We start from the raw sequence: 16029 nt of genomic DNA, 5'->3' as shown, positions 1-16029 counted from the left end.
CACAGTGGTAAATCCCTTCCATCCCTTTTTGTCTGTTGATTCAGAAAATGACTTGGATGTCTCAAGGCCTGGGAACCTTTAATCTCAAATCCACTCTCTCACCAAAGAGGCTTGTTATTGGCATGATGACCCTCAAGAACTGGTAATGTACTAACTTCTGATTTCTTCTACATGCCTGTATCCTGTATCAGGTTGGTATCAGGTTGGTTTAAGGTTATGGCTTTGTGAAAAGCTACATACTGTGATTTGTGCATCAGTCAGATAAAAGAATGCTTATCTCACAAGAGGATAATGATTTGTTTGTAGTCCAGTGAAGGAAACAGTGAAGAATCTGCATATACAACTAACATCTAGCTGTCTAGCTAACACCTGAAACACATCAGCATTTCTACAGCAAGGTGAACTGTTACTTGTACTCTATGAGAATATTTAAACCGAGCCCTAAGAAAGTGGAAACAGGAAGGGAAAGAGAGGAAATGCTTGAATCTGTACAGAATTCCAAGAAAAGTTTGGCTGGTTTATCAAATACAAGTAACCCATAAACATAGGGGATTTTAAAGTGACATTTAAACCCAAAGTAGTAGGCCTTTTCCAAGAACGGGATCCCAGCCATAAAGCATCAAAATATTCTGAGTGTTTGCTAGCTGAAGATGAGCTAAAACACAGGTAGGTATCAAGATTTGCCTATATTTTGTCTACATTTGGCTTATGTAATTATATTATGCTTCCACTTTTATCTTATTAGAGATTTTAGGTTAGCTGGCAATAAATAAAACATTCTGCTTTGACGAGTGTGGATGATCATTTGGACCAGACTACTGGACCCATTTTCAAGTGTCCAGACCCCACCATAACAACACAGAATAACGAAAAAGTGATGAGGATTTCCTTTTTTCTAAGCTCTGCCTGCTGGGAAGCTGGCAGTCCAGAGTCAGTGGGGAGGAAATGACATCCCTATTGATTAGAATTGGCTGGAGATATCCCAGCAAGCAATAGACCTAGATGGAGAATGCCAGGACCATGGTTATCACCCAGACCTCTTCAATGTTGCATAACAGAGCGCTCCATATGGGCCAGGCAGCACTGAGCATAAACTTGATATGCACATGTATATTCCTAAACTGCATCAGAAATGGTTTGAACATCCCCTGGTATTGAATGTTGCTGCTTTTTGCTCAGAAATGACAAGAGATACCTCTTGTTCTGAAAAAGAACTCATCAATCACAAGTCTAGTGTATGACAAGACTGCAATGCAGGCAAAAGTTTTGCCTCTTTAGGTGCATTATTACCTTGCTTATTCTCACTGCTCTTTCCTAGGATTATCAATACAACACAAATGTCCAGACAAATGGAAGAACAAAGGTTTCTAAGGTGATGTATTATAAGGTTTATGAGTTGTAGCTATGTACTCTGCCTCATGTTTGATTAGAGGTATCTTCTTTAACAATTTTGGACTTTCCATTTACAGTACTCAACAGAAATATTTGTGGTGACGTTCCCAATGCTCAGAATGTGGATTCCTTCCTATTTCACTGGGAACTCTGAATTACACCTCTACTGAAAGGACCAATCCAAACAAAATAAAAACCATTTGCATAGAAAACTGATCCACAAAATGGCAATGTTCACTGCATGGACAGCAATATTTCGTGATTTTTCATTTTCAAAGAAACAATTTCCATGTACTCAGTTACTCACTACAAGTGAATTCCAAGATTTCTCTACACGCCACAGCATGAAACTGATGATCTACATTTGATCCCAAATGCCCGGCAGCTCTGTGTTCTGATATGCCTCTGTGTCTCATCCCATTTTTCTTTAAAAACTCAGACTTCTTTTTGAAATGTGCCCACTTATGCATATGTTTTCAAGCTTTTATTCTATACCAAAAAAACCTGGATGAGAAGATGACAGACAGTACCAGGAAAAAAATCTACAGTTATTAAAAAAAATGAGCATTGGCACACATTCTGGAAAATGCCAAAGGGTTTGTAGAATAAATTCCATTTGGCAAGTTTAGAGATAAAAGCATCCAGCTGCTTTCAAACACCAAACGCACCACTAAAAAGTCTCTAAAATTCCAGAAACATCTTAAATCAACAAAACATACCATCCTCCCACACAAAATAGGAACAACAGCAACAAAAGAACCTCAAAACATTTTTATTTACATAGACTTCAATGCTAGCTGAAGTCTGTCTGTTCCAGGCAGTTTGTCAGAGAATACGCTTATATGCAACAAAGGGCATGGGGTCAAGGGATTTTATGATGCTTCAGGCTATTGCAAAGCAAGGCAGAGATGAAAGTCATGCTGATGAGGGACCTAGGATAAGGAACCAGGCTGAGCCATATGATGATTGGTTTCCTTTCCAAAAGTGCTTCTATCCACTTGATTACAGTCTTTCAGTGCCTGTATGGTTGAACAGGACTTACTGGTTTCACTTCACTCAGTGTTCACTGAAGTCCATTGTAACTTTCTACTATATTTAAAAGGTCTTTGAATCAGATGCTATAAGAATAAACCACATCTATTTATGCATCCTTTCTTCCAAATTTAGGTACAACCTGTTCAACTCCTTCATGACATGCAGGACATGTAAAACATACTTCTAGCTAAACTGGAATTTGGAATTACCTAAGACAGGGACTATCTCCTACACTGTAATAGGAGAAAATACTCCAAGGACTCTGCAGAAATGGCAAGAATACTGCCCTTTAACTCTAAAGGGAATCTATATTTTCAGGCTGTTGTTCCTTGCTATTGTTGCTTCAACAGAATACCCACTGTCACAGGTTGCCAACTCTGCTCCTCACAGCCACAGCCTCTTCACAAAAGTTTATGCCCTGCACAATCCAACAACTCATGTGATTGCACTCCAAAACAGACTTGCAAAATGTGTTGGTCTTACTGAGGTGTGAATATATTTCATTTTTAAATGGATAGTTTCACAGATCTAGGTTTGAAGTCAGCACAGGTGAGGCTAAGGTAGCTTTCAGCAAACAGACAAGTGATCCCCTGGAAGTTACTGACAGAATACTATACTGGGACATCAGTCTGGATGTCCAAAAAGCTAGCATAGAGTCCTTATGGGGTCCTCCTTGTAGGTAACTAATATTCACAGGTAAGAAGTAAAATGAATAAATATTCTGTTGAAAGTTCCTTTCATCTCTCCCTATCTCCTGATAACTCTACAGTATCAGTTATGAAGATCTTTGAAACACACATTTCAACCTGGTAATTTCCAGTTAGTCTGCAAAAAGACAAATATCAAATGTAAGCAAAACCAGTTCAGTAACTCTGCAATATGAAAAATAAACACAAATTTTTACATTTCTAAACATACACACACAAAGAATGTAAAAGAGAGTTGTGCTGAAATGGCTGGAGGTAGAAGGCACAAATTTGGCAGGCAAGATGGCTAAATAAGAGTAAATGCCTCCACATTTTCCAATTAAAATGGGATTTGCTTTGACAGATCTGCTGCAAATCAGTCTTTTGTCTTTTATCAAGTGTTTTCCCTTAGCTTGAAAGGAAGCAGCTAAGGAACATCATGCTGTGCTTGTGTACAATTAACTTAGCCAAGCAATGAAACATTCAAAGAAGAAACAGAAAAGCCCTGTCTGGGATATGCAGATTTTTATGCTGTGCTTACACAGTACTGAACATCCAGTATGGTAAAGGCACTGTAGCTCCCAAGATCTGTGTCACCTTCCCAGTCTCTGTACAAAAAAGTGAATGAATTACAAAAGGCATAACATCATAGAAAATTGTTTTCTCTTTGGTAATGAATATAAGCATTAGGGCTTCAATGCACAAAGGGATGCCTACATGTGCCTATGGATAAAGCTGTTTATAAGTAGGCTGAGAATCATCCCACTATTTAGGCTCAGTGTAATTTCCTTCATGTTACCTCAGCCCCCTGATTTCAGATGTCTGAAAAGCTCCAACATGGCCTATTAGAGATTTCATCTAATACTTCCTCCTACATGACATGCCTTTTCCCAATACTCTACTTGGCCATTAATTTGCCAGCAATTGCATTGTCAGGAAGAAAAAGAACTATAAAACCTTTTGCTTTTATAATTTTCCTGTCCAGAAAAGGGCAATTAAGCTGAAGGGTTTAGAGAGTAAGTCATACAAGGAGCAGCTGAGGGAGCTGGGGTTGTTTAGTCTGGAGAAAAGGAGTCTCAGGGGAGATCTCATCACTCTCCACAACTACCTGAAAGGAGGTTGTAGTGAGGGTTGACCTCTTCTGCCATGTCTCAAGTGAAAGGACAAGAGCAAACAGCCTTGAGTTGAGCCCAAGGAAGTTCAGATTAGATAACAGAAAAAAAGATTTCACTGAAAGAGTGGTTAGGCATCGGAATCAGTTGCCCAGGGAGGTGGTGGAGTCACCCTCTCTGGAACTCTTCAAGAGGCATCTGGATATGGCACTTGTGGATATGATTTGGGGGTGATTATGGTGGTGCTGTTTTGATGGTTGGACTAGATGTTCTTGAGGGTCTCCTCCAACCTTGATGATTCTGTGATTTTGTCACACCCCGTTGCTGAAACAACATCAAACTGACATGAAACATCTTCTTGTAACCATATTGAAGCAGCTTTAATGTTTTCCCCCACAGATTCCTTCAGGTAATGATGAGGTTTACTTTTGATCTTCCAGTCTTCACAGTGCTGGACATTTGTCTGCAAATGGACGAGTTGCACAGTGGCAGAAAACGAGACTTTATTTTCTGATGTTGGTTGGACTGAATGTTCTCAGCATGTCTTTATAAGGTTGACTAAAAAGAGACATTACTTTGATGTCAGGTATGTGCCTACAGGCAGAACACTTTCTACACTTCCAGGAATTTAGCTTCTTTGAGATTTTAATTGCCAAGGTTGGAGCTGGCTGAACACTATTTGCCAGTTGACAGCAATTTGGATCTTCCCCAATTTATAGTCATTCACAAATATTTCTCTGTCAAGCAATACATGTTGCCCCTGAATGCTTTTGCCATATAGTTTGGTGGCCCATTTTGCAGATTCTGGTTGCTCATGAACATACCAGCTGTTGCCTGAGCTATGTGTTTGCTTTTCAACCACTGCCTTTTTTCTGCTGAGTAGGTGGCTGAAACTTACATGGAAAATAATCAATACTAACCAATAGACAATGGATTTCCATGACTATTTTGGGGGGATCTGCAAACATCTCCATGACTGTTACACTATTGTACAAATATTAAAGACTAGCAAATAACAGAGCCACCACAGTCTTCAAGAATATCGCATTGAAATAATTTAACTGTTATTACATTTACAAAGGTTCTATCTTGCCAGCCCTAACCACTACTTTTTATAGCAATGGTGGTGAAAAACAGCAGCAGAGCCATGTTAATGGCCTGCAGGAAAACTACTGAAAAACAGGTTTTTCTTCCATCTTCAGTGCATATGCAATCTGGAGGCTGTACCCATATTCCTCATAGATGGGGGGGATCACAGTTTGTGTCTTTAGGTATCTCCAGTTTTGCCTACTGCAAATGTCCAGATTCCTGCTACTTGCCTTCCAAGCTGGCTTTGTGTTAAAGCTGCTTTTAGTAGCAGGAGCCTCACAGTATGAACATTTGCTACTACCAGGCTAAAGACAAAGCACCTATTCAGACACTGTCATTCACTCATTTTAGAAGGGTTTACAAAGGTGGCTGGTAAAAATTGGCTGCACTTCTCTACTGAAGGCAACTAAGGCGCTATAGAAATAAGACTACTTTTTTCTTTTTGTCCAAAATGGCTTCTTCGACTGCCTTAGTATTTTTGGTCCAGAGTTAAGCTATTGAAAAGACTATTAGAGGTAGTAGTGTTCTCCTGAACAATCCTGTCACCACAGCTGGCATTTTGCATTTCTGAAAACGAGCCTGAAGATTAACACTTCTAGTTAAATATTCTGAACAACACGTTTGAACACATAGTCCTATGTCTCTAAGACTAATGACACAAAGGCAATGGTATCTCTTAGAGATGCTTCTGCTTCAGAGCATGCGTAAATATGAGTAAATGAAACAAGTCGTACCACTTGGCTTGTTTGTTCAACAAAAGGAACAAGAATAATTTATATGTGGAAAACTTCTCAATACAAAGTAGTAAGTTGGCATTAAGGAGCTGTTATGTAGAAATATAACAAGAGTAATACAGAAGGGTATTATTATAAGGATGACAAATGTGGTTTGTCAGAAATAGGAACAAAGTTACATTTTCTTTTACTTGGTTGAACTTGCAGCAATGACCCTTACAGATAGTAATTAGATTTTCCAAAGACCTGAAAAAAAAGTTGCTTTCGTTTTATTCCTCTCTTTCTAAATTTCCAGTAATATTTCAGAACTAGAAAGGGTACAATTGGCAGGGTTACAATTGGCAGGGTTTATTTTGCCTGCATTAGGATAAAATACTCTAAGAAAGTTATTTGCAAAACATGAAACACCACTTACTATAATCATGAACTACCAAACTGGAGTTTTACCACTTTCACTTGAAAAAATATTAAGTTATATTCCAAGTCTTGTTCTGAATAGATTTCTTTAGAACCAATTATGCTAGAGGTTTTAGCTACCTGAAGATAAATCTTTCGTCTCAACAAAGACTTAGCTGAATAAAGCAACTCCTTCACTAAAGAAAAGTCATTCTTCAGATAGACACAGAGAAAGCCATTTCCAAAAACATTCTTTTTATGACCTTCACTGTGCCAGAGAATAAGACGATCATCTTACTGTATTCTTGTTCCTGCCAACAAAAATTAGACTGCCCAGATTTAGCATTCCAATTAAAGTAAATTAAGTCTTTCAGAAGCTCAGGTTTCCCTCCACAGCCAGCCCTGCTGATGTGGCATGTTTTCTTTCTGCATATAGTTTCCTAGCAGTAACCAGGACTAGAGAGACACAAAACTGTATCAGTGGGTAGAAAAGCAGGAACAAGTACACAGAACATTAAATGTTCTTAATTATTACTTTAATGCATTTTTATAAATGTTGACATCATTCTCACATATCTGAAGTTCAATCCTGACACGCCTGTGCTACAGCCCTGCACCTGACTGCCACTGAGGCACACATGAAAGATTAGCAATGACAACAGTGTAGGTTTCAGCTCTCAAACATTACTCAGACATGTGTAAGGGACACTGAGGCTTGTGCTGCTTCAGCCACAGTGCAACAATAACTACATTGAACTTTCCTTAAACTGTCTGGGGCATCTTTCCTCTGTACTGCAGGCCCACCCAAACCAAGAAAGCTAGACTTGGTGAAAATTCAGGTCCTTGGGTGGCAGGCTCACTGCATTATTCACTGTACCATCCAGTGGTGGTAATGAAAACAGGAGACATTCTGGAAAAAGTTTTTAAAAAATTACAGTACTTTATGCTTTTCAGTGATTTTTTGATCCAGGAAAATAAAAGAATTTTAGAATAATAACCAAACTTTCAATAGAGGAAGACTTAAAATTAACTCTACATATATGTAGTTTGTATCCTATTTGAAAACCTACTTTTTCCTTTTTCCAAAGAGTTTCATTTCCCTTGTTGCCAGGCCTGTGCTTTGCCTCAAGCTAGTCATAATACCCAAGTCTTTACAGTTTTGCATTCTTCTCCTCCAGGGGCATTTTTCTGTCACATCAGCAAGACCTTTTTCATTATATATTCTCTTTTTTGCTTTCTTTTTCCTCTCAGGGACTCATGCTTGTATGTAGCAAATATGAGCATAGAAGCAAATGTTACATTCCCTCACTATTACTTTACTAGGGTTTTTTAAATCCCATCTATCCCATTTCATAAGGAATACATCCACATTGTTTGTTTCTGTCCTCATCTCCATGCAGCTATCAAGCTGTTCCATCTCTTTTTTTTCTTTCAGTCATTTTCCTTTTCAGCCTTGTATCACCTTCCTTTGCTCCTAACACTATTAAACTGACAAATCGTTTCTTGTGTCCACAGGCTGTGAACAGTTGGGCAGTACTCATCTCCTCAAAGTTCCCATCCATTCAAGGAGTAGGATATCACTAGCGATAACTGGCTCAAAGCCCAAGACTTGCTGTCTCACAGCTGTTTGAGACCAAGGAGATACCTCTGTGGATACAACCTGCTCTTGGGATACTTAAGAAGTTGAGGATACCAACTTTGCATCAGTACTAACCCTGTACTGATCTTTAGAACAACTGCTGTTAAAATTTTCCATTCTGATTGATGTAACTTGAGTGACTACAAACTTTAATTGTTTCAAAAGCCTAACCTCAGTCCCATGAAGACTCCTTGGCTATGGCAGTGTGACAGAAGTTATATCCAGACTAATTTCTAAGTAGGTGAGGGAATAGCAGGTATAAAATCCAGTAGGTCTCTCACTTGGCATAACAGAATCAAGAGGTCAGTACTCATTACCAGTGAAGGAGAAAAACTGGACAATCAGCTTCTGCAGACAGGACTTACAAATATTATTTGAACATAAGATATCCATTGGTCCCACAGAATTTCAAGAGTTAGAAGGTGCCATGTATAAATTATAACTACCAACCCTAAATACAGGTATACCTATGTTTTCCTCTACCTATGTTTATCCAAACAAATCAGCATACAAGCACACAATAGATGGGATATTATCTCAAGACCATGAAAGAAGGTTTACAAACTCTGATTTCCCAGGCCAGGGTGGGTGCAGAGGGCAGAGTCACCATGAGGTGAGAGCTATTGGTCTCAGCTTGGCTGAGCAGGATAGGAAAGAGAGATGCTATCAAGCAGAGGCAGAGCAGCTTTTCAGACAACAGTATCCAGTAGAAGAAGCAATTTTGAAAAGACAGTTCAGGAGCTGGCTGTGATCTTAACATTTCATTCTCATGAGCTAGAGAGTGAACTTTCTCCAGCACAGTTGTGCTTAAAGCTGTTTGTCTGGACTGAGGGCTGCTGTCCTGGTCTAATTAAAATAATTCCACATTTCCCTGCCTTGTATAATTAACTCATGTTCGGGGTTTTGCAGAGAAGACTGCTATTAAAATCAAGCTGGTTAGTGGTAGCAGTATTGTTGGTATTACTGCAGCACCTCTAAAACCTAATCACAGCTCAAGATTTTAGGGTCCTGAGGCTGGATTGGCAATGAAGAAAAATACTGGAGTACATGCTGTAGGTCCCAAGATGGAAGCACTGCAACTTTCACCAGCTTGGCAACATGGCTCAGCATTTCAAATTTGGTGCCTTGTGGACACAGGATTTCCTGTGGCCCACTGAACACTAGCCTGGGAACCAACTCTCAATGCTGAAATATTACTCATTATCTATCCCAGATATGAAACCACCTTCCTCAGGGCAGGGCCTGCTGCAGGGAGAGGGGTGACTATTGTAGGTGCTCTCATGGTACACCAGAGCAATCCTGAGGCTGCTCGCTGTCCCTAATGTACTCATCCTTACAATGCCTCCTGTGTGAGGCAGTCTAAGTCCTGAGAGATTTTACTGACAAAGGAACTTGCTCAAGATGATTAAAAAAACCCCAAACAAACCATCTGTGGCCACAAGGCTTAGAGTCTACTATTCTCTGAATGACCTTTCCTTATATCACTGTAGGTTTACATGCAATAACAAAAGCCAAGATGTAAATGTTTACACAGCACATCTAATTTTTTTCTTTTTAAAAAGACCACTGTAAGGCAATAGTATGCTAGGGGGAAAAAAAGTGTCATTTCCCTTTTGTTTTAAAATAAGTCAAGAAGTTTAACCTTCTGGGGAAGAAAAACTAACATACCAAGGCCTTGAACAGTATAGGTTTTAATAGCTTTAGGAAAGGACTGAAAATTAGCTTAAGACCTTTCTATCTTCCTTATCATGTTTCATCTAAAATACTCATGTCATTCCACAAGTAGCTGCTGTATAGTCATATTTCCTCACACTCGCACTCACACTCACACACTTCCTCAACATTTTTTAGATAACAAGGAAAATTGTATTACCCCATTTGAGGGGAATGAAAGCCAAAGAGAACAAATGAAATTTCATGCAGTAGGTGATACAAATCTGCAAGAAGGTAACCCAGCATTACAGAAACAACATGTGAACCCTCTGGCTTCTCCATCATGTTTTGTGCTTGGCATGACAGTAGCAGGGACTTTGTGCATGGTCTGCTGGGCTGTGAGAACAACAGTCAAAGACAGGCATACCATGAAGCAGAGTTTTAAGCAGCCAGAAACAAACAGTTTGAAAATCAGAAAGGAAAGAGGTGGTTTGAAAGTCAGTGAAATATTCCATTCACAAAGATGATCCCGTAATCTGAATTTTAAATGCAGTCTATGACCTGAGACTGTCCACAGAGGAGTAAGTATTAGGTGAGGGTGGAAGACTAAATAGCAAGTTGGCCCATTTAGGTCTTTATTTAAGGGAGTACTTGGTTCAAACCCAAGTTTGGTTTTAATTTGGGTGGTTCCCAGATTTTGGGGTTTTTGCATTATTGTTCTCACTATGCATAGTTTTTCCATTCCACTCAAATAATTATTTTGTCTGACTTTTCAATTCAATGATCAAACACTTAACCCCTCTTATTTGTCCAGTTGCACTCATCTTTGCTTTCCCACACTGGCTCCATCCACTATTTTTGTTTGCAGAATAGAAACGCTACAAGCAAAAATTTTGGTGAAGACTTCATTCTTTCTGTGATTCAAGGAAATAACAGTTCTGGATGAAAATCTGACACCTTAAGAGTCAGACAGAGGGAGCCCTGCTCTGCGTGCCAGCCCATTCGTTTATCTAACCATTTGCTCCAAAAGGTAACCATACTGATCATATCAGATGGTATAGCTCTGCAAACACACTGTGGTTGCGTATTTTCTGGGAAGCACTTGAAAAAGGTACTTGCACAGTCATGCATCATTGGGTACGTGTTCAAGATAAACTTTAAACACTCTTTATACCTTTCAGTTTATATCCTGTTATCTTTGTCTGCATACTAAGAAGATTTGAAATCTCCAGATCATCCTTTGAATCTAATAACAGGTTAGCAAAAAAACCTGAAAGGCTATGCAAAAAATATTTAACAGATATATTAACATGAATCCTACATGCAGTATAAAACATAATGAAACTATAAGAATATAAATTAGTATTCAAAATATTTTAGTATCTACATATTGTAGGTTTCAAACCCAAACATCTTAAAAATATAATTTCCTTAAAAATGAAATGCATCATCACTTAAGTGTAATCTTATTTTTTGTATGTTTTCTGCATGTAAAAATCCAGTGCTTTTGTAAATGAATCCCAGTGATAATGAACCAAACACCATGAAAATAAAAACAAAGTACCTTAAAAGGCAAAGTAGAAGTCATTCCTGAGCTAAGCCATTTCATTGGTGAGCATTTCAAAACAAACAAACAAAAAAAGCGTTATCCTGTTTGGTATGTCCAAAAGTTAGTCACTTGAAGTATCTCTCCTTTGAAACTGCAGAGAAGGAAACCTCATAGATCATGAAGTCTCTCCTCAATTATGACCTGCCCCCAGTGCTGTTTTTTGCTTTCAGACCAAGAGGAGCACGCAGTTTTACAGAACACGTTCCACTGCAAACAAGAGGTAAATAAGGTCTATTAACAAGAAAGAAAGAAAAACTTGTTAAGCACTTACCTTCTCCTCATTTTCTTGGTTCCAGCTCCTCCACAGTCTTCAGCTTTGCAAAACTCCCCCAGCCTGTGTGACCCCACAACAGTCTCCTGAGTGATTCATTGTGGCAAACTTCCTTCTGTTCAGCTTCAGAGTTGCTGAGGTGGAAAAAATAGAACAAAGAAAAAAATAAAAAGTGGAGGCACTGACAGGAGAAACTAAAATCATCTTAAGAAACAGTGGATCTGTTCTTTCACCGTGACAGAGAGCTAGTTTAGTGACTATTGACTTTGGCTGTAGGTCACTGGGGTGCTAATGCCAGGCAAGGCAAAAGGCATCTTGTCCCTTGATAGGATTTAAAGGTAATCTCCAGGAGAAAGAGTGAACAGTTATTAGCATTTGAGGGTGTGATTGCTAATCCAGTAATGATGCAGGATTGATTTATTAACTGTTTCACCTGTAGAAACATGTGAAAAAAAGTTCTGCCAAGAATGTGCCATTCTCTGATGGAGACCACAATGTCTGCATCCCTTTCTTAAAGCAAAGCCATGGCAAATGCTGAGCCCATGTGTTTCACAATGAGGGATTAATTCTGTCTTAATGCATAATCCTGTGTGTTCACAGAGGAGAGAGTACTGCAGAGAATTTTAAAAAAGCAGGCAGCAATATATCCAGTGTTATATATATCCAGTTATATATATTCATAGACAAAGATGAGGAAATATTTTTTCATGCATTTTTCCCTTGTTGATCACATCATCTGTAGCTAAAGCATATACATACATGTAAAAAGTTTGCCATCAGTGCTTCCCCTGCTTCTTCCCCTCTACCACCAAATCCTAATTCCATGTGTGGCATTGCCACAGAAGCAGCTAAACCGCATCTTGTGGGTTACACGTTGTAGGTTACTCTTCAACAGGATTATGGGGCCCTGAAGAACTCTGGATCCTCCTACACAAGAAAACATTCTCTGCTCCAAAAGGCTTACAATCCAACCAGTCACTCCATCGAAACAGAAAAAAATCATTCATTCAAAGTATTTCATAAATTCCCATCCTATAGGCACCTATTTTCACATTGCAATGGTACATCCAGAAAAAGACTTGCGGTTTAACACAGTGACCAAGTACAAGGATCAGAGGCAGAAGTTTCCACCCTGAAGGGCCAGGTGTGCAACGCTTAGCTGTCACATGAAGCTACTTTATCACATATAGCACTGAGCCTTTTAAGTAGAATAACGTCTCACTTTCAGAATTCTTTCATATTCAGGTATACGAAATGGCATCTATTCCCTGTTACAGCTGTAAGACAACACTGCTTTTGAAATAAGAGTTATTAACATATACATTATGTCTCCATGCCAGAAGGACTTCTCTATTTGAATTGTCAATTTAATTGTAAATTACTTTATATACCTTGTACCCCACAGAACTAGTCAAGACGCAAATCTTGGTTCAAACAATCTGCATTCAGCATTAGATAACAAGTGAGACTTGTTAGGTGGCAATAAACAAAACAGAGAGACTGAAACAGAGAGTGAGGAGGGGAACACAGCCTGTAACAAAGGTCAAAAAAGGTCCAGGCCTTTAGCCTGATGCATACAGCCAGAACTCTTTTCCTGTATGAATCTTATAGCAGCTAAACAACATTGCTGAGCCTTCTACCACATTTGTCCTCTTCAACTCCTGCCTTCAAATTTAACAGGACATGTGACTAACACTCAAATGCAACCCACTGCTCTTCACACAGTAAAACCCCCTCCATTCAGCAGTCCATTTCCTGGCTTAAGTGAACAGTCAAAGTTGGCCTGAAAGTCGGTGGAGTTGTCCATACAGCATTAGCTGCACAAGGTGAGCAACCAGTGTGCCATTGTAAGAGATCCGCATAGCAACATTACCTGCAAGCAATTGAAAAAAGGCTAAAGATTAGGATCTCTCCAAACCTGGGTCAAACTTATTTTTCTTTTGAATGAATATCCTAGGAAAGACTTGAGTAAGAAGTTGCAAATTGTGTGCAAAAAGATGAGCATTTGCATACTGCTGCTTTCTCAGCAAGTGCTCTCACTTGCACGGTGGGCAGTTTCACTACTGACATGAGAGCCCTGCCTAACTCTCTGCACTCCACCTTGCTTTGGCTTGCACTGTGCAATACCATATTGTACTCCATCTTCAAATTAATCTCTTTTCAGGCAGATTTGGACCCATCCTCTAATAACTTATGAATCCTGCAAGTTGACCTAGGTGTCAGAACTCAATTAACATAGTGGCTTAACTTAGCAACCTTCAAAGGCAGGACAGAATCGACAAAATGTCTCAAGACAGTCATGTGTCATTAAAAACTACAATAATGACATAACATCAGGAAGTTTTCCGTCCACTTTCAGTCAACTTCACCAGCCTGCTTTTGTCTAAAAAAGGGAATGGTCTGCAAGAAAATAGCTATGGGATATTTTTGAAGCGGGAGGTGCAGGAACAGGGCACATTTCAGGTGGAACAAGCCTGGCATACCACAGCCTAATGACAAGAGCCTCAGAGGGTAACAAGGTTAAGCCAAGTTGAAAAATTTATCCTAATAGCCTGGTTTCCCACAAAGTTTATAACCTCCAAACCTGATTACTACCTCACTATATTTTCTTCAGTACAACATTATCTGTGACAAATTAAAGTGATTTACTAGATATGTAACTACTACTTAGAAATTCACTAAATTTAAAGACTGGCTTAATTTTCTTCTCCAGTACAGACAGTATCTTTTTGTTTACTTACCTGGTACATATTCAGCACCAGACTAATTTGAAACACTAAGACCTTATTAACTGTGTCTCTCTCTAGTATCCTAAAAATACAGCACTCTTCTTGCCCTTTTCTCCATGCTTGCTGAAAGTAAAACAGCCTTTTACTCTTCACCTTTTATTTGAAGGCTCTCCATAAATTGTTGCTTTAAGGCTTTTAGTGCCTTCAGAAGAGGGAAGACATAATCATCCCTTAGCTGTAGTGCCTGATACTTCAAAATTCATGCTGACTATTTGTATCTTTAGATTGGTACCAGAGTCCCTGGCAGTGCTACCAGGAACCTCAAACACACAGACACAAAGCATCAAATTAACCAACACAAACACTGCAATTGATCAACATCACAATACTTAAACCATGCCAGGACTCATGCCATATATATTAATCGTGTGATTTTATCTTCCTGTACCAGTCTGGCCATAGACTTGGACATGTTATTTGTAACCAAGAAAACCCCAAAATCACGTACAAAAACCCCGTCCTAGTCTATCACACCAAGTACTGTACCACCCAAGAACTGCAGCTGGGTAATTTGCAGTTCAGTCTTAGGTCTGAAACCATCTTACACTGACAGGAAGAGAAATGGAGAAGGTTACCTCCCACTGACCTGCCAGTTTCTTCCTCGCAGAAAACACTGCATCTTCAGGGTTGAACAGTCTTCACACATAAATCTTAACAGCTCTGTAAACATTTGTCTGATGGTTCATCAATCCCCTTTCCTTGCCTTCTGTCACCAGCAAAGTTTGGGATGAAGTCTCAGTGGAGAGTGACTTTTTCTGGAATAAAGATCTATGTAATTTCTTTGTTTTGCCTCTAGAAAGAGAATGAAGAAACACGTCTAGGTTGTTAATCTAATCACTTGCTTTACCAGAGACTTTTTTTAACTCCATTTTTAGTGAACTTTGCTGAATTTCACTAGTTCCCTAAAGCCTTTCATGTTTGTTGTTGCTCAGTGCTTTGAAGCTGTAACACAATGCAAGACAGGGCAGAGATATTGGAGACAACTCAGCATGAACTGAATCCACAGACAGCCTAGTACTCAGGAACACCCCAGGATGGCTTTTCTTAGCAGCTGTGTATATACAATGCCCTAGGGACAAATCCTACTTTTTTTCAAAGGGCAACTGTCTTTTCAAGTCTGTCCATGTAAATAAGAAATTATTTCCATTAGCACTGAAGAACAACTGAATTGGAGGCCGGATTTTGTGAGATTCACACAAATCACTTCTCAGCCCTTCAAGCAGGGTCCTTTTTATCCTGATTCTGTATAGTAGCTAAGCAGCCAGCTCACATCACCCTGACCTGCAACAGGGGTTTTGAGGCATAAGAGAAGCAGGGGCTTGGCGGGGAGAAGGGAGAAACAGAATTATGCACAGAGAACCCTATCTGCCAGTCAGGAAGAAAAGGCAAATTGAGTGAAAAAGATCCATGACCTAGGGAGGCTCTCACATTACCATTTGCAAAATGTTACAGCTTTGATCTATAATCCCTCTTCTCTTATTCCTCCTCCTCCTTTTACATCCATGAGCAGTTGTTATCCTCTATCTTACTTGGAGCTAGAGCTGCAAGTCTGGGGAGACCAGATCTTTACAGAGTGCTTTGCTCTTTTGTGGCAGCATTAAAAAATAGCTTCCCATAACTACAT

At 39.3% G+C, this 16029-nt stretch overlaps 1 protein-coding gene across 2 annotated transcripts in view; it reads right to left on the bottom strand.

Annotated features, from left to right (window-relative positions):
• Positions 1-15098, bottom strand: part of TRIM2 (tripartite motif containing 2) — a 116501-nt gene extending 101403 nt beyond the window's left edge. Inside the window, exons 1-2 of one of the 2 annotated variants that reach the window (XM_071556112.1) lie at positions 14992-15098; positions 11617-11750 (exon numbers count right to left, since the gene is read on the bottom strand). The gene's annotated coding sequence lies outside the window, so the exon portion shown is untranslated. Of the gene's footprint in view, positions 1-11616; positions 11751-14991 lie in introns of those variants that run through there. The other variant, XM_071556125.1, reaches the window with a different exon arrangement.
• Between the last annotated feature and the right edge of the window lie 931 nt (positions 15099-16029).

Source organism: Pithys albifrons, chromosome 5, assembly GCF_047495875.1.
Source record: "Pithys albifrons albifrons isolate INPA30051 chromosome 5, PitAlb_v1, whole genome shotgun sequence".
Classification (NCBI taxonomy): Eukaryota; Metazoa; Chordata; class Aves; order Passeriformes; family Thamnophilidae; genus Pithys; species Pithys albifrons.
This window is presented reverse-complemented; position numbering and strand designations above follow the sequence as displayed.